General features: G+C 46.4%; 1 protein-coding gene across 5 annotated transcripts in view; it reads right to left on the bottom strand.

The window, feature by feature from the left end:
• CIT (citron rho-interacting serine/threonine kinase) overlaps positions 1–27,969 on the bottom strand; it is a 541,532-nt gene that overhangs the window by 499,891 nt on the left and 13,672 nt on the right. The window contains exon 1 of one of the 5 annotated variants that reach the window (XM_063913150.1): positions 23,946–23,999. The exons of the other annotated variants lie outside the window; for them this stretch is intronic. The gene's annotated coding sequence lies outside the window, so the exon portion shown is untranslated. Of the gene's footprint in view, positions 1–23,945; positions 24,000–27,969 lie in introns of those variants that run through there. 5 annotated transcript variants of the gene reach the window in all.

The raw sequence follows: 27,969 nt of genomic DNA, 5'->3' as shown, positions 1-27,969 counted from the left end.
ACACTTTTCTCTGTTCTGTGTCCAGAACCATCCCTAGGAACAGCAGGCGTGTCGTAGGGACCAGCTGTGACTTTGGAATGTTTAGAATCCAGCCGTGCTGTTGCAGCACTTCCCGAGATAGTGCTACCCCTACCAATAACTGTTCTCTGGACCTCGCCTTTATCAGGAGATCGTCCAAGTACGGGATAATTAAAACTCCCTTCCTTCGAAGGAGTATCATCATTTCCGCCATTACCTTGGTAAAGACCCTCGGAGCCGTGGAGAGACCGAACGGCAACGTCTGGAATTGGTAATGACAATCTTGTACCACAAACCGGAGGTACTCCTGGTGAGGATGGTAAATGGGGACATGTAGGTAAGCATCCTTGATGTCCAGCGATACCATGTAATCTCCCTCGTCCAGGCTCGCAATAACCGCCCTGAGCGATTCCATCTTGAACTTGAATTTTTTGATATATGTGTTCAAGGATTTCAAATTTAAAATGGGTCTCACCGAACCGTCCGGTTTCGGTACCACAAACATTGTGGAATAGTAACCCCTTCCTTGTTGAAGTAGGGGCACCTTTACTATCACTTGTTGTGAATACAGCTTTTGAATTGCCTGTAACACTGCCTCCCTGCCTGAGGGAGTGGTTGGCAAAGCAGATTTGAGGAAACGGCGGGGGGGGGAGACGTCTCGAATTCCAGTTTGTACCCCTGAGATACTATTTGAAGGATCCAGGGATCCACCCGTGAGCGAGCCCACTGCTTGCTGAAATGCTTGAGACGGGCCCCCACCGTACCTGGCTCTGCCTGTGGAGCCCCAGCGTCATGCTGTGGACTTTGAGGAAGCGGGGGAGGACTTTTGCTGTTGGGAACTAACTGTATGTTGCAGCTTTTTCCCTCTACCTCTGCCTCTGGGCAGAAAGGACGCGCCTTTAACCCGCTTGCCCCTATTGGGCCGAAAGGACTGTACCTGATAATACGGTGCTTTCTTTGGTTGTGAGGGAACATGGGGCAAAAATTTAGACTTCCCAGCTGTTGCTGTGGAAACGAGGTCCGAGAGACCATCCCCGAACAATTCCTCACCCTTATAAGGCAGAACTTCCATGTGTCGTTTGGAATCTGCATCACCTGTCCACTGCCGAGTCCATAACCCTCTCCTGGCAGAAATGGACATTGCACTAATTTTGGATGCCAGCCGGCAAATATCCCTCTGTGCATCCCTCATGTATAAAAGTGCATCTTTTATATGCTCTACGTTCAGCAAAATAGTGTCCCTGTCTAGGGTATCTATATTCTCTGACAGGGAATCTGACCACGCAGCAGCAGCGCTGCACATCCAGGCTGAAGCTATAGCCGGTCTCAGTATCACACCTGTGTGTGTATATATAGATTTCAGGATAGCCTCCTGCTTTCTATCAGCAGATTCCTTCAGGGCGGCCGTATCCGGAGACGGTAGTGCCACCTTCTTTGACAAGCGTGTGAGCGCTTTATCCACCCTAGGGGATGTTTCCCAGCGTGACCTATCCTCTGGCGGGAAAGGGTACGCCATTAGTAACCTCTTAGAAAATACCATCTTTTTATCAGGGGAAGCCCACGCTTCTTCACACACTTCATTTAACTCTTCAGGTGGAGGAAAAGCTACTGGTAGTTTTTTCTCTCCAAACATTATACCCTTTTTTGTGGTACCGGGGGTAACATCAGAAATGTGCAACACATTTTTCATTGCCTCAATCATGTAACGTGTGGCCCTACTGGAAGTTACATTAGTCTCATCGTCGTCGACACTGGAGTCAGTATCCGTGTCGACATCTGTGTCAACCATCTGAGGTAGCGGGCGTTTTAGAGCCCCTGATGGTTTCTGAGACGCCTGGGCAGGCACAGGCTGAGAAGCCGGCTGTCCCACATTAGGTATGTCGTCAAACCTTTTATGTAAGGAGTCGACACTATCACGTAATTCCTTCCACAGCACCATCCACTCAGGTGTCGACCCCGCAGGGGGTGACATCACATTTACAGGCATCTGCTCCGCCTCCACATAAGCCTCCTCATCAAACATGTCGACACAGCCGTACCGACACACCGCAAACACACAGGGAATGCTCTGACAGAGGACAGGACCCCACAAAGCCCTTTGGGGAGACAGAGAGAGAGTATTCCAGCACACACCAGAGCGCTATATAACACTGGGATCCCACTATCAATGAGTGTTTTCCCTATAGCTGCTTTTTATATATATTACATATATATATATATATCTATACTGCGCCTAAATTTAGTGCCCCCCCCTCTCTTTTTTACCCTTCTGTAGTTTTCTCAGACTGCAGGGGAGAGCCAGGGAGCTTCCTTCCAGCGGAGCTGTGAGGGAAAAATGGCGCCAGTGTGCTGAGGGAGAAGCCCCGCCCCCTTTTCGGCTGACTTTCTCACGCTTTTTCTGTGATACTGGCAGGGGTAATTTTACATCTATATAGCCCCTGGGACTATATATGATGTATATTTTGCCAGCCAAGGTGTTATCTATTGCCCTCAGGGCGCCCCCCCCCCCCAGCGCCCTGCACCCATCAATGACCGAAGTATGAGGTGTACATGAGGAGCAATGGCGCACAGCTGCAGTGCTGTGCGCTACCTTGGTGAAGACTGAAGTCTTCTGCCGCCGATTTTCCGGACCTTCTTCGCGCTTCTGGCTCTGTAAGGGGGACGGCAGCGCGGCTCCGGGAACGAACACCAAGGTCGGGTCCTGCGGTCGATCCCTCTGGAGCTAATGGTGTCCAGTAGCCTAAGAAGCCCAAACTACCACCTGTTAGGTAGGTTCGCTTCTTCTCCCCTTAGTCCCTCGCTGCAGTGAAGTCTGTTGCCAGCAGATCTCACTGAAAATAAAAAACCTAAATATACTTTCTTTCTAGGTGCTCAGGAGAGCCCCTAGTGTGCATCCAGCTCGGCCGGGCACAAGAATCTAACTGAGGTCTGGAGGAGGGTCTTAGTGGGAGGAGCCAGTGCACACCAGTAGTCTAAAGCTTTCTTTGTAGTTGTGCCCAGTCTCCTGCGGAGCCGCTAATCCCCATGGTCCTTACGGAGACCCCAGCATCCACTTAGGACGTTAGAGAAATTGATTTTAAGATAGTTTCCTGTCTGTGATCAGCAGGGTCCTTGAGGGCTGCCGTGTCTGGAGACGGTAGCGCCACCTTTTTGGACAAGCGCGTTAACGCCTTGTCCACCCTGGGTGAGGATTCCCACCGTAACCTGTCCTGCGCAGGGAAAGGATACGCCATAAGAATTCTTTTGGAATCTGCAGTTTCTTGTCTGGAGTTTCCCAAGCCTTTTCAAATAACTCGTTCAGCTTATGAGATGGGGGAAAGGTTACCTCAGGTTTCTTTTCCTTAAACATGTGTACCCTCTTGTCAGGGAAAGAGGGGTCATCCGTGATATGCAAAACATCTTTTATCGCAATAATCATATAATGAATACTTTTGGCCACCCTTGGGCGTAACCTCGCATCATCGTAGTCGACACTGGAGTCAGAATCCGTGTCGGTATCAGTGACTGCTATTTGGGACAGGGGACGTTTTTGAGACCTTGAAGGGCCCTGTGACACTGTCAAAGCCATTGATTGACTCCCTGTATTATCCCTGCACTCTGCTGTCTAATCTCTTATGTAATAAAGCCACATTTGCATTTAAAACATTCCACATGTCCAACCAAACAGGTGTCGGCGTTGCCGACGGAGAGACCACAATCTGCTCCACCTCCTCCTTAGATGAGCCTTCCGCTTCAGACATGCCGACACACGCGTACCGACATCCCCACACACTCAGGGATATATCTATATGGAGACAGTTCCCCAATAAGGCCCCTTGGAGATACAGAGAGAGAGTATGCCAGCACACACCCAGCGCCAACTGACACTGGAAACAAACTTCCCAGATAAACAGCGCTTTTATATAAATATATATATATCTATACATTCACTGCGCCAATTAAAAGTGCCCCCTCTTATTTTGCCCTCTGCCACCGTGTTCAGCACGGGAGAGTCCGGGGAGCCAGCTTCTCTGCAGTGTGCTGTGGAGAAAATGGCGCTGGTTAGTGCTGGAGGATCAAGCTCCGCCCCCTCAGCGGCGGGCTTCGGTCCCGCTCAATTTTACCAATACTGGCGGGGGATTATTATATATACTGCCTACGTAGCCTATACATCTATATAGCCAGTCCCTGGAGGTTTAACATTGCTGCCCAGGGCGCCCCCCCTGCACCCATCAGTGCCCGCTGTGTGTGTTGTGTGTGGGAGCAATGGCGCGCAGCGTTACCTCAGAGAAGATCTGAAGTCTTCTGCCGCCTGTGAAGTCTTCTTTCTTCTTATACTCACCCGGCTTCTATCTTCCGGCTCTGTGAGGAGGACGGTGGCGCGGCTCCAGGACGAACGGCGAGGGTGAGACCTGCGTTCCGACCCTCTGGAGCTAATGGTGTCCAGTAGCCTAAGAAGCAGAGCCTATCATTTAAGTAGGTCTGCTTCTCTCCCCTCAGTCTAACGATGCAGGGAGCCTGTTGCCAGCAGTGCTCCCTAAAAATAAAAAACCTAACAAAATTATTTTTCAGAGAAACTCAGGAGCGCTCCCCTGTAATGCACCCAGTCTCCTCTGGGCACAGGATCTAACTGAGGTCTGGAGGAGGGGCATAGAGGGAGGAGCCAGTGCACACCCATCTAAAGTTCTTTATAGTGCCCATGTCTCCTGCGGAGCCCGTCTATACCCCATGGTCCTTACGGAGTCCCCAGCATCCTCTAGGACGTAAGAGAAATAAAGCAGCCAGTATTTACCCTGCACAGAAACAATATAACCCACCCAAATCTAACTCTCTCTGTACGTGTTATATCTGCCCCACCTGCAGTGCACAGGGTTATGCCCATTAGAGAACGATTTTTCTACTGTAATCAGGTCTGAATTAGGCCCTTGGTTCTTCTGGTGTTTAATACAGGTGATAATTTAATTCAGATTATCAAAGAGCAGAGAGGGTAAATTAGTGTTGTGTGTCCCTTGATTTGAAAACTAGTGTTAAATAATAGTGATGGGTATGTCCAGCAATTATGCAGCAAGGATTTTTTTTAAACATTTATACGATACGTTAACTTTCAGTAAACACCACGTATAGCGCTACTGATGTGAAAAAATAAGAATTTACTTACCGATAATTCTATTTCTCATAGTCCGTAGTGGATGCTGGGGACTCCGAAAGGACCATGGGGAATAGCGGCTCCGCAGGAGACTGGGCACAAAAGTAAAAGCTTTAGGACTACCTGGTGTGCACTGGCTCCTCCCCCTATGACCCTCCTCCAAGCCTCAGTTAGGATACTGTGCCCGGACGAGCGTACACAATAAGGAAGGATTTTGAATCCCGGGTAAGACTCATACCAGCCACACCAATCACACCGTACAACCTGTGATTTGAACCCAGTTAACAGCATGATAACAGAGGAGCCTCTGAAAAGACGGCTCACAACAATAATAACCCGATTTTTGTAACAATAACTATGTACAAGTATTGCAGACAATCCGCACTTGGGATGGGCGCCCAGCATCCACTACGGACTATGAGAAATAGAATTATCGGTAAGTAAATTCTTATTTTCTCTAACGTCCTAGTGGATGCTGGGGACTCCGAAAGGACCATGGGGATTATACCAAAGCTCCCAAACGGGCGGGAGAGTGCGGATGACTCTGCAGCACCGAATGAGAGAACTCCAGGTCCTCCTCAGCCAGGGTATCAAATTTGTAGAATTTTGCAAACGTATTTGCCCCTGACCAAGTAGCTGCTCGGCAAAGTTGTAAAGCCGAGACCCCTCGGGCAGCCGCCCAAGATGAGCCCACTTTCCGTGTGGAATGGGCTTTTACAGATTTTGGCTGTGGCAGGCCTGCCACAGAATGTGCAAGCTGAATTGTACTACAAATCCAACGAGCAATCGTCTGCTTAGAAGCAGGGGCACCCAGCTTGTTGGGTGCATACAGGATAAACAGCGAGTCAGATTTTTTGACTCCAGCCGTCCTGGAAACATATTTTCAGGGCCCTGACTACGTCCAGCAACTTGGAATCCTCCAAGTCCCTAGTAGCCGCAGGCACCACAATAGGCTGGTTTAAGTGAAATGCTGAAACCACCTTAGGGAGAAATTGAGGACGAGTCCTCAATTCTGCCCTGTCCGTATGAAAAATTAGGTAAGGGCTTTTATAGGATAAAGCCGCCAATTCTGATACACGCCTGGCTGAAGCCAGGGCTAACAGCATTACCACTTTCCATGTGAGATATTTTAAGTCCACAGTGGTGAGTGGTTCAAACCAATGTGATTTTAGGAATCCTAAAACTACATCGAGATCCCAAGGTGCCACTGGAGGCACAAAAGGAGGCTGTATATGCAGTACCCCCTTGACAAACGTCTGAACTTCAGGAACTGAAGCTAGTTCTTTTTGGAAGAATATTGACAGGGCCGAAATTTGAACCTTAATGGACCCTAATTTGAGGCCCATAGACAGTCCTGTTTGCAGGAAATGCAGGAATCGACCCAGTTGAAATTCCTCTGTAGGGTCCTTCCTGGCCTCACACCATGCAACATATTTACGCCAAATACGGTGATAATGTTGCACAGTTACATCCTTCCTGGCTTTGATCAGGGTAGGGATAACTTCATCCGGAATGCCTTTTTCCTTCAGGGACCGGCGTTCAACCGCCATGCCGTCAAACGCAGCCGCGGTAAGTCTTGGAACAGACATGGTCCCTGCTGGAGCAGGTCCTTTCTTAGAGGTAGAGGCCACGGGTCTTCCGTGAGCATCTCTTGAATTTCCGGGTACCAAGTCCTTCTTGGCCAATCCGGAGCCACGAGTATAGTCTTTACACCTCTCCTTCTTATGATTCTCAGTACCTTGGGTATGAGAGGCAGAGGAGGGAACACATACTGACTGGTACACCCACGGTGTTACCAGAGCGTCCACAGCTATTGCCTGAGGGTCCCTTGACCTGGCGCAATATCTGTCCAGTTTTTTGTTGAGGCGGGACGCCATCATGTCCACCTTTGGTTTTTCCCAACGGTTCACAATCATGTGGAAGACTTCTGGGTGAAGTCCCCACTCCCCCGGGTGAAGATCGTGTCTGCTGAGGAAGTCTGCTTCCCAGTTGTCCACTCCCGGAATGAACACTGCTGACAGTGCTATCACATGATTTTCCGCCCAGCGAAGAATCCTTGCAACTTCCGTCATTGCCCTCCTGCTTCTTGTGCCGTCCTGTCTGTTTACGTGGGCGACTGCCGTGATGTTGTCCGACTGGATCAACACCGGCTGACCCTGAAGCAGAGGCCTTGCCTGACTTAGGGCATTGTAAATGGCCCTTAGTTCCAGGATATTTATGTGAAGTGACGTTTCCATGCTTGACCACAAGCCCTGGAAATTTTTTCCCTGTGTGACTGCTCCCCAGCCTCTCAGGCTGGCATCCGTGGTCACCAGGACCCAATCCTGAATGCCGAATCTGCGGCCCTCTAGGAGATGAGCACTCTGTAACCACCACAGGAGAGACACCCTTGTCCTTGGAGACAGGGTTATCCGCTGATGCATTTGAAGATGCGATCCGGACCATTTGTCCAGCAGATCCCACTGAAAAGTTCTTGCGTGGAATCTGCCGAATGGAATCGCTTCGTAAGAAGCCACCATCTTTCCCAGGACCCTTGTGCATTGATGCACTGACACTTGGCCTGGTCTTAGGAGGTTCCTGACTAGGTCGGATAACTCCCTGGCTTTCTCCTCCGGGAGAAACACCTTTTTCTGTACTGTGTCCAGAATCATCCCTAGGAACAGCAGACGTGTCGTCGGAATCAGCTGCGATTTTGGAATATTTAGAATCCATCCGTGCTGTCGTAGTACTACTTGAGATAGTGCTACTCCGACCTCTAACTGTTCTCTGGACCTTGCCCTTATCAGGAGATCGTCCAAGTAAGGGATAATTAAGACGCCTTTTCTTCGAAGAAGAATCATCATTTCGGCCATTACCTTGGTAAAGACCCGGGGTGCCGTGGACAATCCAAACGGCAGCGTCTGAAACGGATAGTGACAGTTCTGTACCACAAACCTGAGGTACCCTTGGTGAGAAGGGCAAATTGGGACATGGAGGTAAGCATCCTTGATGTCCAGAGACACCATATAGTCCCCTTCTTCCAGGTTCGCTATCACTGCTCTGAGTGACTCCATCTTGAACTTGAACCTTTTTATGTAAGTGTTCAAGGATTTCAGATTTAAAATGGGTCTCACCGAGCCGTCCGGCTTCGGTACCACAAACAGCGTGGAATAATACCCCTTTCCCTGTTGTAGGAGGGGTACCTTGATTATCACCTGCTGGGAATACAGCTTGTGAATGGCTTCCAATACCGCCTCCCTGTCGGGGGGAGACGTTGGTAAAGCAGACTTCAGGAACCGGCGAGGGGGAAACGTCTCGAATTCCAATTTGTACCCCTGAGATACTACCTGCAGGATCCAGGGGTCCACTTGCGAGTGAGCCCACTGCGCGCTGAAATTCTTGAGACGGGCCCCCACCGTGCCTGAGTCCGCTTGTAAGGCCCCAGCGTCATGCTGAGGACTTGGCAGAAGCGGGGGAGGGCTTCTGTTCGTGGGAAGAGGCTGTCTGCTGCAGTCTTTTTCCCCTTCCTCTGCCCCGGGGCAGATATGAGTGGCCTTTTGCCCGCTTGCCCTTATGGGGACGAAAGGACTGAGCCTGAAAAGACGGTATCTTTTTCTGCTGAGAGGTGACCTGGGGTAAAAAGGTGGATTTCCCAGCCGTTGCCGTTGCCACCAGGTCCGATAGACCGACCCCAAATAACTCCTCCCCTTTATACGGCAATACTTCCATATGCCGTTTGGAATCCGCATCACCTGACCACTGTCGCGTCCATAACCCTTGATAAAGCTGAATATTTATCTTATATAAAACCCTTTGTGAGGTCTAAGAACACTGTACGCTATTCACGTATGGAGTACCGTAAGGGTACGCTCGTTGCGTAGCAATCGCTTAGCCGTAGTCGAGACGCTCAAGCGTCACGTTCGCTCACGGCCAAGAGATCACAGGCAGGCACGCTATTGGCTGCTGACTAACGTAATGATTCGCTATAGCGTAGCGGACGCTCGGGACCACGAGGAGATCACCAGCGGCGCTGACGCTAACAATGTTAAACCTTTGTATCTAAACCATAAACAGTGTATTGTGCAGTAAAACCTTAGTGTAATGATAGAGTGTAAATGCAACACAGTATAACCTTATTAACTCAAAAGCTGTTTGAGCGTCACCGACGCTCTGAGAATACTAAACACTATAAGAAATACACAGATACCTGGGCTTAGGGTCCAACGCCTAATAAATATATATTATGAATGATATACTTGCAAAAGAATTAACACAATACAAGTCATACACTACAATATAACAGACTACCTAACCAGATAACTACACAGGAAATACAATACAATACAATTATGTTCTAAGGGAAAATAAGAGAGAAAGAGGAGAAGAGAGAGAGAGAGAAATTGGCCCACAATAACAAGAAGATCAATATGGTTGCGGAGAAAACTTACGCACAAAGGAAACGATCGCATGCGCCTCTGGACATCCAGCTCCCGATTTTCAGCAATGATAACCGTTGAAGAGTGAGAGCTGGATGTGATCGGCTTGTCTATTTATGCCCCACACACAATACAATTCAATGGTCCCTACAATCTCATTGTTCATTGGACATAGGAATTCCTCCTCGCATTATAACAAAAGGTCATAGGTTGATTCATACAGGTGGGCCGTGACTATTTCCAACAGCTCAGGTGGGAGGGAAACTGGGTTTCCCGCCGCATGGATAAGTAAGTGCAAATACAGTAAATGTTCATAAACTTCTTATGTCCATAACTATTCGCACGAGCGATTAATCCGCTTCAAACCAACACCGGAATATTGCTAATTAAATACTCTTCCGATGGGTACTAAACACTACTGTATTACTCCTGTCTGTCCCTTCGTATCAAACAAATAGGGATTTCTCTGTTCATGAACATTCTACATTAACCAAACTTTCAGAATCTATCAAAGGGACCATGATCTACAAAATACATTATATAGTGAAAATATGTAACGATTGAGTCGCACGCTACGATCACATAAACTCTACCGTAAATACGCATACCGTGCGCCTGCGGGTGCCCGCGACTGCGAGTATGCGCACGCACGGGAGAGCGTACGCATGCGAAGCACGGACTTGTGTGAGGTGCAAATATGGTAGTGTGCATAGAGATATTTTTCTGACTTTGACAGTCCACCCTTTGGCAGTCAACAATAACTGCCACCTTCTAAAACATTTCAAAAAGAGAAAAATATATGTCAGGGGTTAATACATTTCCATGGTTGGGTAAGGGAGGAGAGTGGAGAAGGTGTGAAGAGGGTATGACCTAGTGAGATAGTAGAAGCATGTGTATATGAATCCATGTTTGGGGGGGTCATGTATGATCGTGCCGTACGTGTTGTACATCAAGCTTCGAGGCATTGCGAAGTATACATTTGAATTCCTTCTTATCCCGTGATACGGGTCTGTGGATGGGCTGTCAAACTTTACCGAGCTCTTTTCGGCTTTGGTTGTAACAAAATGGGGGAGCACATTTTAGTTGATGATACATGAATGGGGGAGATATGCGATTGCTGATATCTGTGCCTGTATTCCCTATCGACTATGTGTGTCATTACCTGAGGGTTGTAGAAATGAAGAAAAGACATAATTACGGTAAATGCGGTGGTATTCTATGTCCGGTAAATGTACATTCGTCGATTGAGGTCTTGTTTGGTGTCTGTTGAATGCAGTCTTCTTTGTGCTTTTGCCCATAAGGTGCGAGCAAAAGCTGTCAATGTCCAAAGATTTACAAAAGTGTTGGGCTAGCGTAATTTTAAAATTTCTAGGGAAACTGGGGATCCATGGCATAGTTCATCAAAAATCTGTGTATCAGGTTGTCAAAACTTCTTCTTTAATCCATCTGTTGTCTATATATCGGCTCATCAAATTCCTCGTCCAAGTGGGTCTTTTTACCTTGGAGGAAACGGAAAAACAGGTGAAAGAAACGGACCGTAGAAATCGCATTTTCATCACATCATTGTTTCTACCGTTGAGTCATAAATCAAGTCCATTGGAATTACAGTTTCCTCACTCCTTAAACTCATCACCCTGGTACTTCGTTTACACTTCGTTAAAGCCTGACCGCATCTAAATATCAAGCCAATCGTTATGATAACACCTAAGATACATAGGAGAAACTTCCCAACATCCATTATGACTCCTTGAGCCCAGTCTCCTAAACCAGAGAACCAATTTCGCGGGTTCAACCATGACACCCAACCAGTCAGCTCATTACCTACAGCAGCAAGAGTGAGATTGTGTCTCCTGCGAAATTCCCACTTCAGTTGGAGAATATCGTCCATCTTTTGGTCTATGACCTCGACCGGATCCTCGGTGCTATTAGTAATATATGTGCAACATTTCACGCCGTACTGCGTTGCCAGTGTGACACAATATCCGCCTGTCACTGCTGTGAGGTAATTAAGAACCATTCTATGCTGTACCAGTTCTGTTTTATAAGCTTGAAGTTCTCTTCCAGTATACCTAAGCGTGTCATCATACATTTCAGTGATATTATCTAACAAATTTGCAAGTGCGGATATGTATTTATAATTCAACACTCCTCTGGCGGTACGAGTGATGTCTAACGCGATTAGAAACTGAATCCCGGTGGATTCATGGATCATGTCAGAGGCCGGATGCTCTGTTCTTTCTATCAGGTGCCGTTTAACTACGTGCTCGTAATGGGTGTGAGTATAAGGAGTTTGGGCAACACGGTGTATGTCTTTCATTTTGTCATGTGATACAGTCATTACTTCAGGCAGTACTTTTCCAATATAACACAATCCTTCAGTTTGGGGCAAGCCACTTATACGCCTTTCTCCCGCATATGAAATATGCATCATCGGGGAGAACATATGGGACGGAGTAGGACATAACCATATTACACACCTTCCATGTGAAATCTCCTAACCCTAATTCTTCCATCTGCTTAGTACACGTATCAGGTTGTATGATATGTGCACAGTATCCTGGTGATACCTCTCCAACTCTCGTAATCCTATTTCCTAAGGTATACCTATATCGGAAAGATTTTCCTCTACTGGCTATGTGGCGTATAAGCTCTGTATCTGTAGGCATTCTATCTGCTCTATGCGAAAAAGGTCATGGTTTGATTACTCCATGACACTTCCCAATTTCCCGGCTTTCGGGGATTGGAGATGTTAAAACATAATAGGGACCTATCCACATGGTATTGGTGGAGCTTCAAACTAGGAGGGCTGGAGATATTAAACCTCCTGTCCACCGGTCTCCCACCACTTAACTCAAGTACCTCCCCTAACGTTAAAGGAAATGGTACTAGCCCTGATTTGCTATGACCTTGAGGTACTTGAGAGCATACCCAACAATCTGTTTTATTTAACACACTACCCACTAAGGAGTGATAGTCACTCAATGGATGCCGGTCCATATGGATATTAAAACTGGATTGGCATTTCTTTATGCACCCATCCTCAATGACATTGTTACAGAGCCTACAGATACAGTTTTCTTCAGCTAACAATCCTTCACAATTCCTTCTATGGTCAATGCTATCGGATCGTTTTCTGATACTCGCCTTTACTTGTTGGTTAAGTTGTTCTTGGAAAACTACGCCTCCATCTTTATCATCAGAACCCATTCCAGAACCTCTCTCGACCTCCATGGTACTCTCGCCGGAACAGACTGCTCTGGTCAACATCATGGTCAACAGGAAAATCCGGATCAAAGTCCCTTGGGGCAAGTCCATCTCTACCGTCTGTTCCTTATCACGGGACCTCTCTGGATCAGCAACCTTCTTACAGTGGGACGAATGAACCCAAGTCTCTCTCTCAGCAACCTTCAATGCTGTAGTGCTAGTCAATAAGACCTGGTATGGTCCTTCCCATCTGTCAATAAGGACACCTGAGCGTAGAAAATTCCGTATCATTACATAATCCCCAGGTTCAATGTCATGACAATTACTATCTGGTAAATCAGGAATCACTAACTTCAGATTATCATTTTGATTCCTTAACTGTTTACTCATGTTAATCAAGTATTTTACAGTCACTTCATTGTTACACTTCAAATCATCCTGAGGGTTAATCATAACATGCGGTTGTCGACCAAACAAGATTTCAAAGGGAGACAGATTAAGAGGGGACCTGGGAGTGGTTCTGATGCTGTACAGTACAATGGGTAAAGCTTCTGGCCATGTCAATCCTGTCTCTGCTATCACTTTACTCAGTTTATTTTTAATAGTGCTGTTCACTCTTTCCACTTTCGCACTCGCCTGTGGACGGTATGGAGTGTGCAGCTTGCTATCAATTCCCATCAATTTACACATTCCTTGAAAGACATCACCTGTAAAATGGGTACCCCTATCACTTTCGATAATTCTAGGGATACCATATCTACATACAAATTCCTGCACAATTTTCTTAGCAGTAAACATAGCGGTATTTGTGGCCGCCGGGAATGCTTCGACCCAATTTGAGAAAACATCTATACAAACAAGTACATATTTCAAATTTCGACAAGGGGGTAATTGAATAAAGTCAATCTGTATTACCTGGAAAGGGCCGCCGGCAGGTGGGATATGAGATGGTTCTGTAGGTATTGCCTTTCCGATGTTCTTTCTCAAACAGGTAAGGCATGACATTGCTCTTTTACTCGCATGAGATGAAAATCCTGGGGCACACCAATATGCTCTTACCAACTTGCACATCCCTTCCTTGCCCAGATGAGTCAGCCCGTGAGCTGCCTCAGCTAAACATGGAAGGTATGCTCTGGGGGCCACTGGTTTACCGTGTCCATCCGTCCAGAGTCCTGAGGACTCCTGGCCATATCCTTTTGCCTTCCAGACTGCCTTTTCCTGTGTGGAACACAAATTTTGCATTTCACACAACTTCTGTGTGTTGATGGTATTGAATACCATCAGTTGTGTGGTGTCTGTCTGTCTGTCTGGGGGTAGCAGCTGCTAATTTAGCAGCTTCGTCTGCTCGGCTGTTACCAAGTGATACTGGGTCCTGGCTATATGTGTGTGCTTTACACTTGATAACAGCCACTCTGTCGGGTTCCTGTATCGCTGTTAGAAGCCTTTTTATGTGGGCTGCATGCGCTACCGGTGTACCAGCTGCCGTCATGAAATTTCTGAGGCGCCATAGGGCTCCGAAATCATGGACTACCCCGAATGCGTATCTAGAATCGGTGTAGATATTGGCTGATTTGCCCTTAGCCAATTCACATGCTCTGGTTAGGGCGACCAGTTCAGCAACCTGGGCTGAGTGAGGTGGGCCTAGCGGTTCCGCTTCTATGGTGCCTTGGTCATCTACGACTGCGTATCCAGTACACAAGTCTCCCGAGTCTGACTGTCTATGACAACTACCGTCCGTGTAGAACGTAAGTTCTACATCTTCCAGTGGGTTGTCACTGATGTCAGGCCTTGCGGTAAAATTTTGGGTCAAATATTCCATACAATCATGTGTGTCTTCCTTTGTATTAAATCCTTCTTCCCCACCACTCTCATCCTCCACCCTTTGTGCCTGTCCAGGCACACCTGGGAGATATGTTGCAGGATTTAATGCACTGCATCTCCTTATGGTGATGTTTACGGGGGCCATTAGTGCCAATTCCCATCTTGTAAACCGCGCTGATGAGACGTGCCTGGTTTGGGCAGAATTCAGCAAGGCTGACACTGCATGTGGTGTATGAATTGTGAGGTTGTGACCTAGCACGACGTCTTCGCTTTTCGTTACTAGCAATGCTATCGCAGCAACGCTTCGCAAGCATGTGGGGAGGGATCGCGCTACCGTGTCTAGCTGAGCGCTGTAATATGCTACTGGCCTGCTGGCATCACCGTGCTTTTGGGTTAGTACGCCTGCCGCACAGCCAGCACTTTCTGTTCCGTATAGTTCAAAAGGTTTCCCATAGTCTGGCATACCTAATGCTGGTGCCTGCGTTAGGCACTGTTTAAGTCTCTCAAATGCTGTCTCAGACTCGTCTGTATGCGAAATCCGACCAGGTTTGTTTGAGGAGACCATCTCCTGCAAGGGTAACGCTAGAATGGAAAACCCTGGGATCCAATTACGGCAATACCCACACATTCCTAAAAATGTTCTGATCTGTTGCTGGGTTTGTGGCAGAGTCATGTCTCTAATTGCTTGAATTCTATCAGCGGTCAGGTGTCTCAGTCCTTGTGTTAGACAGTGTCCCAAATATTTTACCTTAGTTTGGCATAATTGCAACTTGTCTTTGGAAACCTTGTGTCCTGTGTCTGAAAGATGAAACAGGAGCTGTTTCGTATCCTTCAGGGATGCTTCCAATGAATCAGAACACAGTAGTAGATCATCCACGTACTGTATTAATACTGATCCACTCTCTGGTTGGAAAGACTGTAAACAATCATGCAAAGCCTGGGAAAATATACTTGGACTATCTATGAATCCTTGTGGTAATCGAGTCCATGTGTATTGGACTCCTCTGTATGTAAATGCAAACAAATATTGGCTGTCAGGGTGCAGAGGTACCGAAAAGAAAGCGGAGCAGAGGTCAATAACAGTGAAAAATTTCGCAGTGGGAGGGATTTGCATTAGGATGACAGCTGGATTTGGCACTACGGGGAACTGACTCTCAACTATTTTGTTAATCCCCCTTAGATCCTGCACTAGCCGGTAACCCCTCCCCCCACTCTTTTTAACAGGGAAGATGGGACTATTGGCAGTGCTGGACGTTCTTACCAGAATGCCCTGTTGTAGCAAGCGCTCTATTACTGGGTAAACTCCTAATTCCACCTCTGGCTTCAGAGGGTACTGTGGGATTTTTGGAGCTATCCTACCATCTTTTACTTGTACAACTACCGGAGCTACGTTTGCCATTAATCCAGTGTCCTGTCCATCTTTAGTCCAAAGTGACTCTGGTATCTGAGATGTCATTTCTTCTACTTGGGATGGAGTCCTATTTGTCATAATGGTATGTGACATTAATTTTGATGGGGAGTCTAACATGTCTCGCACTTCCTGAGCGTGATTCTCAGGTATGTCCAAGAATACACCTTCAGGAGTACAATAAATGACGCACCCCATTTTACACAGTAAGTCTCTTCCCAGGAGATTAGTCGGTGCCGATGCAGCCAGCAAAAAGGAATGCTTGGTATGTAAAGGCCCTACTGTAATCTCGGCTGGTTTGCTAACAGGGTAGTGCTGGACTACTCCCGTTACCCCTATGGCTGGAATTGTCTTACCAGTGGTTCTCATGCCCACTGTCGAATTTATCACTGATTTGGCCGCCCCTGTATCTACAAGAAAGTTTAATGATTTACCAGCTACATTGATTGCAATTTCTGGTTCACTTCCAAGGCTTGCAATCAATTTTACTGGCTGCAGATTACAGGTATGGCCACACCCCTATTGGGTATGGTGACCTCCCTGAATCCCGCTGGCAGCAACTACTTGTGATGGAGTTAATTGGGAGCTACCAGAGGCTTGCCAGTCTCTGTTCGGGGGATATCTTTTTGTTTCCCCTGCATGTGGCTCATAACTCCGTTTCTGCGGACCCTGATCCCAATGTCGTGTGTCGTGTCGTTGTCTAGGGGGTTGATAAGATTTTTGTATATTTCTCGATCTACAGTCTCGTGCAAAGTGTCCCTGTTTGTGACAAAAATAACATGTTACCACATTTGACTTACCCACAGGGTTTGGTGATATTAACACAGGCTGTTTTGTGGTCAAGGCCTGTATACTTACTGCCATTAACTTATCACCTTGTTGTTCCCTGTGTCTGGTGATGTTCCTATCGTGATCAATAGCAGCCTCTCTCAAAGTAGCCACAGACAGACCTCGCCAACATGGTTGTGTGGTCTGTACCCTAGTCTTTAATGACTCTTTTAAACCATCCATCAGTACCGATACTGCTACTTCTCGATGGTTTATGTTTGTTTTAATGTCCTCTATGCCTGTGTATTTTGCCATCTCTAATAATGCTCTGTGAAAATACTCTGTAGCTGTTTCTGACTCCTTTTGTTTAATGGAGAATATCTTGTTCCATTTAACTACCGCTGGGAAATACTATTTTAACTGTAAGCTTATTCTTTTTACATTGTCTTTGTTGTACACTTCTGTAAGAGGTACATCCTGATCTAATCCACAGTCAGCTAAAAATTGAGTTGCGTCAACATTGGAGGGTAAACATGCTCTCAGCAATATCTGCCAGTCTTTGTTGTTGGGCTCTACCGTGTTACCTAGGTCTCTGATGTATTTTTGGCTGGCAACTAAGTCTTTTCTAGGGTCAGGGAATTCAGACACTATGGTCCTTAATTCCATTCGGGAAAATGGGCTATACATGGCAATGTTCCTAACAGGAGTGACTCCTGAAGTGTCTGTTTTCCCATTTGGAACTACTATTACCTTAACAGGATTAACTCTAACAACCTCATTCTGTGTAGATTCTACAGGCTGTGGTGAAATAGTTTCAGCATAGTGTATGGTGCCGTACTTACCCGTTGATACGACCTCACCTATCCCTCCGCTAGGGGCCTTTGTTACTAATCTCGGGGGTGGAGCTGTGCCTACTGTGGTCTCTGCTATGGTGGCTGCTAGAGAGAGCGCTGAAATTGTTGCCGATTCGTCCTCTTGATCACACTCCTGAGGAAAGTTCAAAACAGGGTACAACTTGCACGGGTTAATACTTGCATTGGTTAATTGGTTAACATTATCTTTAACATTTACACAGTTGCTAAGTGTTTGTTTGTTACACCTTAGTGCGTCATTCTCCGCAACCAATTTCTCTCCCGATATGTATGGTGGCGGTGGGGCCGTGGCTATCAGTTTCCTGATCGAGCCAGATCCCGCCGCCTGAGCCAATCCTCTCTGTATGTCACCCTCCTGTTGCCACAACTGCAAATAATCATAATGCTTGATTCGTCTCTTTGCTGATTTAATGAGACATATCCTTCTCCTTAAATTCGTTAACACTTCTGTGCTAAAGCTACCTACTCTTGGGAATTTCTCCCCGTCATGTACTGTCATTCTCTCCCATTCATCACATAAAGCTTCTGTGTGACTTCCGTACTTTTCACACATTACGTACCTTGCCGACCCGACTGGTCGGTTTATGGAATCAACCCGAACCGAGGTTGATCGCCCCCTTCCTGAACAACTGGCCCCCATAATTTGCAGGTGTTACGGACCCTTACAAAAAAACCAAGATATTCACGATAGGTTGACGGTAAGGTTTACCGAGCACCTTACTCACTCTGCCCACGACGACCAATACGACCTGATCACACCGATATGGTGCTGGCGTACTCGACCCAGGGCACCTATTAACCTTTGTTTACTGGAACATGCGAGGGATATCCGCAGAACACTTACTCTTTCCAGTAAAGGTGAGGTTGTTGGATAATTCCTGAGTGACCAGCGAACTTCCCTTTGTAAAAATAAAAAATTACACAAATCACGTCAGAATGTACAAATAGCGTTTATGACCTTCGTACACAAATAGTACCGGTCAGGTTTACTAATGCACACAATTACGTGCGGTACAATCGTTCAGCACATAAGCAACTAATCTTATGTACGGAGCGACCAGCGGAATCGAAAATTGCGGCTGCGAATTCCTTCAGCAAGAGCTTGTATGGCCTATATGGGTGTTGCACCAACCCTTTTTTGGTGTTGTGCCTGTGGACTGTATAGCGGACTTCCTTGTCTGCTGTACCTGAACCTGCTGGTCTGCTATGACCTCCTGGTCTGCTACAGTATGACCTCCTGGTCTGCTATACTCTAATGCTCAATTTTTTGTTTAACCAAGGATGCCTCCCTAGCCACCGTGCATGTCACTTACACGTATGTACCTCACGAGAACTCGATGATTTCTTTTGGTTCAACCTCAAAATTGTATGTAAAAACACTCACTCACCACATGTACACCTTTGTTTCTATTTCTATGCAGAAATTTCTCTTTAGACCAGATGTGTTACAAATTAGGAGAAGGATCTGTTAATTTAAATTTCGAATTTAAAATAGATTTGCGCTATTTATCGCCTGTTGCGTTATTTAAAAATCAACACTATCGTGTGACTTGAGTTACGTGGGCGTATCCAGACGCTCCGTTGCGTAATTTACGCTGCGTGCGTCGGCCTTTGCGTACGCGAGTCTCTCCCTTTGTTAGAGACACGTGTACACCAGTCTTTGTCTACCGTAACACAACTAACACGTTTTATCAATGTAGATGATCCTCGATCATCTACCGCACACCACACCAATCTCTCCTTTTACCTTTAGGTAGAGCTGTGTGTATTTCTATACCTTAACTGTATTACCTTTACTCTTTAACTATGAAATAGCGGCAAATCTCTCTTAGTACGTTTATCAATTATACAATGGCAAACAGGAGAGTGATATATGAAAATACACGAATGAAAAGAAATGCAGATATGCGTGCGTGTGTACGCAAGACAGAAATAAACAGTTTTAAAAGGACACTATCGTTTTGTTCTTACCTCCGGTCCCGGATTCCTTCAGCACCCTTTACTAAGCGAAGCAGACGCTTATCCAAACAGCACTACGAGGAATATGACCTCCCGCCCTTTGCTGCTGGATAATGTCTGCTGAAATTACCTAGTGCAGATATGTGAAGGACGGGCGAGCCACCAATTGATAAAGCTGAATATTTATCTTATATAAAACCCTTTGTGAGGTCTAAGAACACTGTACGCTATTCACGTATGGAGTACCGTAAGGGTACGCTCGTTGCGTAGCAATCGCTTAGCCGTAGTCGAGACGCTCAAGCGTCACGTTCGCTCACGGCCAAGAGATCACAGGCAAGCACGCTATTGGCTGCTGACTAACGTAATGATTCGCTATAGCGTAGCGGACGCTCGGGACCACGAGGAGATCACCAGCGGCGCTGACGCTAACAATGTTAAACCTTTGTATCTAAACCATAAACAGTGTATTGTGCAGTAAAACCTTAGTGTAATGATAGAGTGTAAATGCAACACAGTATAACCTTATTAACTCAAAAGCTGTTTGAGCATCACCGACGCTCTGAGAATACTAAACACTATAAGAAATACACAGATACCTGGGCTTAGGGTCCAACGCCTAATAAATATATATTATGAATGATATACTTGCAAAAGAATTAACACAATACAAGTCATACACTACAATATAACATAGACTACCTAACCAGATAACTACACAGGAAATACAATACAATACAATTATGTTCTAAGGGAAAATAAGAGAAAGAGGAGAAGAGAGAGAGAGAGAAATTGGCCCACAATAACAAGAAGATCAATATGGTTGCGGAGAAAACTTACGCACAAAGGAAACGATCGCATGCGCCTCTGGACATCCAGCTCCCGATTTTCAGCAATGATAACCGTTGAAGAGTGAGAGCTGGATGTGATCGGCTTGTCTATTTATGCCCCACACACAATACAATTCAATGGTCCCTACAATCTCATTGTTCATTGGACATAGGAATTCCTCCTCGCATTATAACAAAAGGTCATAGGTTGATTCATACAGGTGGGCCGTGACTATTTCCAACAGCTCAGGTGGGAGGGAAACTGGGTTTCCCGCCGCATGGATAAGTAAGTGCAAATACAGTAAATGTTCATAAACTTCTTATGTCCATAACTATTCGCACGAGCGATTAATCCGCTTCAAACCAACACCGGAATATTGCTAATTAAATACTCTTCCGATGGGTACTAAACACCACTGTATTACTCCTGTCTGTCCCTTCGTATCAAACAAAGAGGGATTTCTCTGTTCATGAACATTCTACATTAACCAAACTTTCAGAATCTATCAAAGGGACCATGATCTACAAAATACATTATATAGTGAAAATATGTAACGATTGAGTCGCACGCTACGATCACATAAACTCTACCGTAAATACGCATACCGTGCGCCTGCGGGTGCCCGCGACTGTGAGTATGCGCACGCACGGGAGAGCGTACGCATGCGCAGCACGGACCTGTGTGAGGTGCAAATATGGTAGTGTGCATAGAGATATTTTTCTGACTTTGACACCCTCTTCTGGCAGAAATGGACATCGCACTTACTCTTGATGCCAGAGTGCAAATATCCCTCTGTGCATCTCGCATATATAGAAATGCATCCTTTAAATGCTCTATAGTCAATAATATATTGTCCCTGTCCAGGGTATCAATATTTTCAGTCAGGGAATCCGACCAAGCCACCCCAGCACTGCACATCCAGGCTGAGGCGATTGCTGGTCGCAGTATAATACCAGTATGTGTGTATATACTTTTTAGGATATTTTCCAGCTTCCTATCAGCTGGTTCCTTGAGGGCGGCCGTATCAGGAGACGGTAACGCCACTTGTTTTGATAAGCGTGTGAGCGCCTTATCTACCCTAGGGGGTGTTTCCCAACGTGCCCTAACCTCTGGCGGGAAAGGGTATAATGCCAATAATTTTTTAGAAATTAGCAGTTTTTTATCGGGGGAAACCCACGCTTCATCACACACCTCATTTAATTCATCTGATTCAGGAAAAACTACGGGTAGTTTTTTCACACCCCACATAATACCCTTTTTTGTGGTACTTGTAGTATCAGAAATGTTCAAAACCTCCTTCATTGCCGTGATCATGTAACGTGTGGCCCTACTGGAAAATACGTTTGTTTTCTCACCGTCGACACTGGAGTCAGTGTCCGTGTCAGTGTCTGTATCGACCTGAGGTAACGGGCGTTTTAGAGCCCCTGACGGTGTTTGAGACGCCTGTACAGGTATTAACTGATTTGCCGGCTGTCTCATGTCGTCAACAGTCTTTTGTAAAGTGCTGACACTATCACGTAATTCTTTCCAGAAGACCATCCAGTCAGGTGTCGACTCCCTAGGGGGTGACATCACTAACACAGGCAATTGCTCCGCCTCCACACCATTTTCCTCCTCATACATGTCGACACAACGTACCGACACACAGCACACACACAGGGAATGCTCTGACAGAGGACAGGACCCCACTAGCCCTTTGGGGAGACAGAGGGAGAGTTTGCCAGCACACACCAGAGCGCTATATATATATATATATATATATATATATATATATATATATATATATATATATATATATATATATATATAGGGATAACCTTATATAAGTGTTTTTCCCTGATATAGCTGCTGTATATATTTATCTGCCAAATTAGTGCCCCCCCTCTCTTGTTTTACCCTGTTTCTGTAGTTCAGGACTGCAGGGGAGAGTCAGGGAGCCTTCCTCCAACGGAGCTGTGAGGAAAAAATGGCGCCAGTGTGCTGAGGAGATAGGCTCCGCCCCCTTCTCGGCAGCCTTTCTCCCGCTTTTTTATGGAAAAATTGGCAGGGGTTAAATGCATCCATATAGCCCAGGAGCTATATGTGATGTATTTTTTGCCAAAAAAGGTGTTTTTATTGCGTCTCAGGGCGCCCCCCCCAGCGCCCTGCACCCTCAGTGACCGGAGTGTGAAGTGTGCTGAGAGCAATGGCGCACAGCTGCGGTGCTGTGCGCTACCTTATTGAAGACAGGACGTCTTCTGCCGCCGATTTTCCGGACCTCTTCAGTCTTCTGGCTCTGTAAGGGGGCCGGCGGCGCGGCTCTGGGACCCATCCAAGCTGGGCCTGTGATCGTCCCTCTGGAGCTAATGTCCAGTAGCCTAAGAAGCCCAATCCACTCTGCACACAGGTGAGTTCGCTTCTTCTCCCCTTAGTCCCTCGATGCAGTGAGCCTATTGCCAGCAGGTCTCACTGAAAATAAAAAACCTAAAACTAAACTTTTTTCTAAGCAGCTCAGGAGAGCCACCTAGACTGCACCCTTCTCGTTCGGGCACAAAAATCTAACTGAGGCTTGGAGGAGGGTCATAGGGGGAGGAGCCAGTGCACACCAGGTAGTCCTAAAGCTTTTACTTTTGTGCCCAGTCTCCTGCGGAGCCGCTATTCCCCATGGTCCTTTCGGAGTCCCCAGCATCCACTAGGACGTTAGAGAAAAAACGATATTCATTATGCCGACAAGACATTTTGACAGGCTTTCCATTATTTTAAGGGTAGGCTGCGATTAGGGTTAGTGATACTGATCTCGCTTATGTAAAATTTGCACGGTCAAGATACCGATGGTCAACATTTGACATGGCGCCATCCCATCCGTGACGACAATTCTTACCAAAAGTAATATAACCTATTGTGGAGCTGAAGCAGTTATCGCTGTGTTACTCCCTTAAGATGCCCAATGCGATGCTTTTTACTGAGCATATCTATTTATGAATGCAACAAAATATAACCAGACTGCCTAGTAAATTTGTTCAAAAACAAAGTACTACATGCAGCAAAAAAATGCTTTACAATTTACTGCTGTAAAATGTCTTGAGTGAACTACTATACCTACTAGGACTTGTAATACGGCTAAGCACCTTTTGAAGGACAACAATTAAATTTAGGAGAAATACATCACCACTCTAGAGGAGAGGCTCAATCAGATGGTACACTAGCGCCCGAGAGAATTATCCCATACTACTATAGAAACATGCGACAGAACAGAAGGCGAGCATCCCCTAATATAAACATCAGAACACTGCTAAACAGTGTATAGTTTCTGTCTTTGACACAATTGATTGGCCTTCTCATCAACACACACATCATTCGTCTTGGACAACAAGGCTCAGTAACACTGTATTTTGATGCAAACTTTGCAGTAACCCGTACTAACCAAATCAAGCACTGGTTTTCATCATTCAACACATTATGCAAGACACATAAAAGCTAAAGCTGAGTGACTGCTACTGTTCAGTGCAAATTATTATAAATAACCCCTATCAAGATTCTCATTTCACCTTTCAAGCCTTTCTTTTGATGTTGCATTTGGAGGTTCTACTTTCTCTCTTCTCCTAGAATTGTCACAGAGCAAGGATTAGTGCTCTTCCCTCCTTCTACTCTCAGTGTAGGTGAAAAACATACAAGCAATTTTACACTCCCACTTTTTTTTACGGGCTCATTCCCATGATTGCTGTTTCTTTGGAAAATGTTACGAAAATGGATGACCTACTGAGTCATCGGTTTACACATGCCAACACCACAAAATATTACAAATGCACCACTTACACACCTAAGCCACTTGTTTGTATTTATGCACTTTTAACCATTTTCCTAGTGTATATACTGTATGACAGATTCCTCGTTTTGCCTTCTAACACCGCTACCGCTCAGCTTTCTACTCATTGATCACTTACCTCATTTAAAATAATAGGATTTTAATACCTACCGGTAAATCCTTTTCTCTTAGTCCGTAGAGGATGCTGGGAACTCCGTAAGGACCATGGGGTATAGACGGGATCCGCAGGAGACATGGCCACTATAAAGAACTTTAGATGGGTGTGAACTGGCTCCTCCCTCTATGCCCCTCCTCCAGACTCCAGTTAGAGAACTGTGCCCAGGGAGACGGACATTTCGAGGATAGAATTTATTGTTTAAACACGGTGAGTGTCATACCAGCTCACACCTCGAACATACCGCAGAACGTGGCATTCCATAGAACACCAGCCAACGGATTAAAAAATACACAGCCACATGCTGAGAGAATATGTAACACAACCTGTGTGTCAACACAACCAATAATAAGATACCGCATGCCACGGCATGAACAACATCAGCAACAGCCTGACAGAAAAGAAACACCACAAGAGTGTAACCATAACCAATAACTGTAGACAGTACGCACTGGGACGGGTGCCCAGCATCCTCTACGGACTAAGAGAAAAGGATTTACCAGTAGGTATTAAAATACTATTTTCTCATACGTCCTAGAGGATGCTGGGGACTCCGTAAGGACCATGGGGTGTATACCAAAGCTCCAGACCGGGCGGGAGAGTGCGGACGACTCTGCAGCACCGATTGAGCAAACATGAGGTCCCCATCAGCCAGGGTATCAAACTTGTAGAGCTTAGCAAAAGTGTTTGAACCCGACCAAGTAGCCGCTCGGCAAAGTTGAACCGACGAGACTCCTCGGCATCCGCCCAAGAAGAGCCCATCTTCCTAGTAGAATGGGTCTCCACCGACTTCGGTAACGGCAATCCAGCCGTAGAACGAGCACGCCGAATCGCATCACAGATCCAGCGTGTAAGACTGCAAAGATGCAGGCGCCCCAATCATGCTGGGAGCATACCGGACAAATAGAGGCTCTGTTTCCCCAATCTGAGCCAAATTGGTGACATAAATATTCAAAGCCCTGACTATATCGAGAGACTTTGAATCAGCCAATACTTAAGTAACCACAGGCATCAAAATAGGCTGGTTTCTGCGAAACACAGAAACCACTTTTTGGCAGAACTATTATCCGAGTTCTCAATTCCGCTCTATCCACCTGGAAGATCAAACAGGGGCTCTTGTGAGATAAAACCGCTACTTCCGACACCCGCCTTGCGGACGCCAAGGCCAATAGCATGACCACTTACCAAGAGAGAAATTTAAACACAACCTCTCAAAAAAGGTTCCAATCAGTGTAACACAAGAAAACGCAACACCACATCAAGGTCCCACGGTGCCAATGGGGGCACAAACGGAGGTTGGATGTGCAGTACTCCTTTCACAAAAGTCTGTACTTCCGGAAAGATGGGCAATTCTTTTTTGAAAGAAAATTTATAAGGCCAAAACTGCACTGAAATGGAACCTAACCTTAGGCCTGCATCCACACCTGCTTGCAAAGGATGGAGAAGAACGACCCAGCTGAAAGTCTTCCGTAGGAGCCTTCTTGGATTCACACCAAGACATATATTTACGCCAAATACGGTTGTAAGGCTTTGCCGTTACTTCTTTTCTAGCCGGAAGAAGTGTGGAAATTACTTCACTGGGAATACCCTTCCGGGCTAGGATATGGCATTCAACCGCCACGCCGTCAAACGCCACCGCGGTAAGTCTTGATACACGCCCGGATCTTGCTGTAACAGTTCCTCACGTAGAGGAAGAGGCCAGGGATCTTCGTTGAGTAAATCTTGAAGAACTGGAAACCAAGCCCTCCTTGGCTAGACCGGAACAATTAGGAACGCCTGAACCTTTGTTCTTCTTTCGTTTATCACCTTCAGAAAGAGTGAAAGCGGAGGGGACACATAGACCGACTGAAAACACCCAAGGTGTCACGAGAGCGTCCACTGCTATAGCTTGAGTGTCCCTCGACCTGGAACAATAACCCGGAGGTCTCTCGCTGAGGCGAGACGCCAACATGTCCAATTGAGGCACTCCTCAAAGACTTGTCACTTCTGTGAAAACTTTTCGATGACGACTGTATTTCTCCCGGATGGAGATCGCGTCTGCAGATGAAAATAAGAATTTACTCACCGGTAATTCTATTTCTCGTAGTCCGTAGTGGATGCTGGGAACTCCGTAAGGACCATGGGGAATAGCGGGCTCCGAAGGAGGCTGGGCACTCTAGAAAGATTTATGACTACCTGGTGTGCACTGGCTCCTCCCACTATGACCCTCCTCCAAGCCTCAGTTAGGACACTGTGCCCGGACGAGCTGACATAATAAGGAAGGATTTTGAATCCCGGGTAAGACTCATACCAGCCACACCCATCACACCGTACAACTCGTGATACTATATCCAGTTTTACAGCATGAAAACAACAGAGCCTCTCAACAGATGGCTCAACAATAACCCTTTAGTTAACAATAACTATTTACAAGTATTGCAGACAATCCGCACTTGGGATGGGCGCCCAGCATCCACTACGGACTACGAGAAATAGAATTACCGGTGAGTAAATTCTTATTTTCTCTGACGTCCTAGTGGATGCTGGGAACTCCGTAAGGACCATGGGGATTATACCAAAGCTCCCAAACGGGCGGGAGAGTGCGGGTGACTCTGCAGCACCGAATGAGAGAACTCCAGGTCCTCCTCAGCCAGGGTATCAAATTTGTAAAATTTTGCAAACGTGTTTGCCCCTGACCAAGTAGCAGCTCGGCAAAGTTGTAAAGCCGAGACCCCTCGGGCAGCCGCCCAAGATGAGCCCACCTTCCTTGTGGAGTGGGCATTTACAGATTTTGGCTGTGGCAGGCCTGCCACAGAATGTGCAAGCTGAATTGTACTACAAATCCAGCGAGCAATAGTCTGCTTAGAAGCAGGAGCACCCAGCTTGTTGGGTGCATATAGGATAAACAGCGAGTCAGATTTTCTGACTCCAGCCGTCCTGGAAACATATATTTTCAGGGCCCAGACAACGTCTAGCAACTTGGAGTCCTCCAAATCCCTAGTAGCCGCAGGCACCACAATAGGCTGGTTCAGGTGAAACGCTGACACCACCTTAGGGAGAAACTGGGGACGAGTCCTCAATTCTGCCCTATCCATATGGAAAATCGGATAAGGGCTTTTACATGATAAAGCCGCCAATTCTGACACTCGCCTGGCTGAAGCCAAGGCCAATAACATGACCACTTTCCACGTGAGATATTTCAGATCCACGGTTTTTAGTGGCTCAAACCAATGTGATTTTAAGAAACTCAACACCACGTTGAGATCCCAAGGTGCCACAGGAGGCACAAACGGGGGCTGAATATGCAGCACTCCTTTCACAAATGTCTGAACTTCAGGTACTGAAGCTAGTTCTTTTTGAAAGAAAATCGACAGAGCCGAGATCTGTACTTTAATGGAGCCTAGTTTTAGGCCCATATTCACTCCTGCTGGCAGGAAATGCAGAAATCGACCCAGTTGAAATTCCTCTGTTGGGGCCTTTCCGGCCTCGCACCAAGCAACATATTTCCGCCATATGCGGTGATAATGCTTTGCAGTTACATCTTTCCTGGCTTTAATTAGCGTAGGAATGACTTCCTCCGGAATGCCCTTTTCCTTCAGGATCCGGCGTTCAA

The sequence above is a fragment of the Pseudophryne corroboree genome, chromosome 1 (assembly GCF_028390025.1).
Source record: "Pseudophryne corroboree isolate aPseCor3 chromosome 1, aPseCor3.hap2, whole genome shotgun sequence".
Lineage (NCBI taxonomy): Eukaryota > Metazoa > Chordata > Amphibia > Anura > Myobatrachidae > Pseudophryne > Pseudophryne corroboree.
This window is presented reverse-complemented; position numbering and strand designations above follow the sequence as displayed.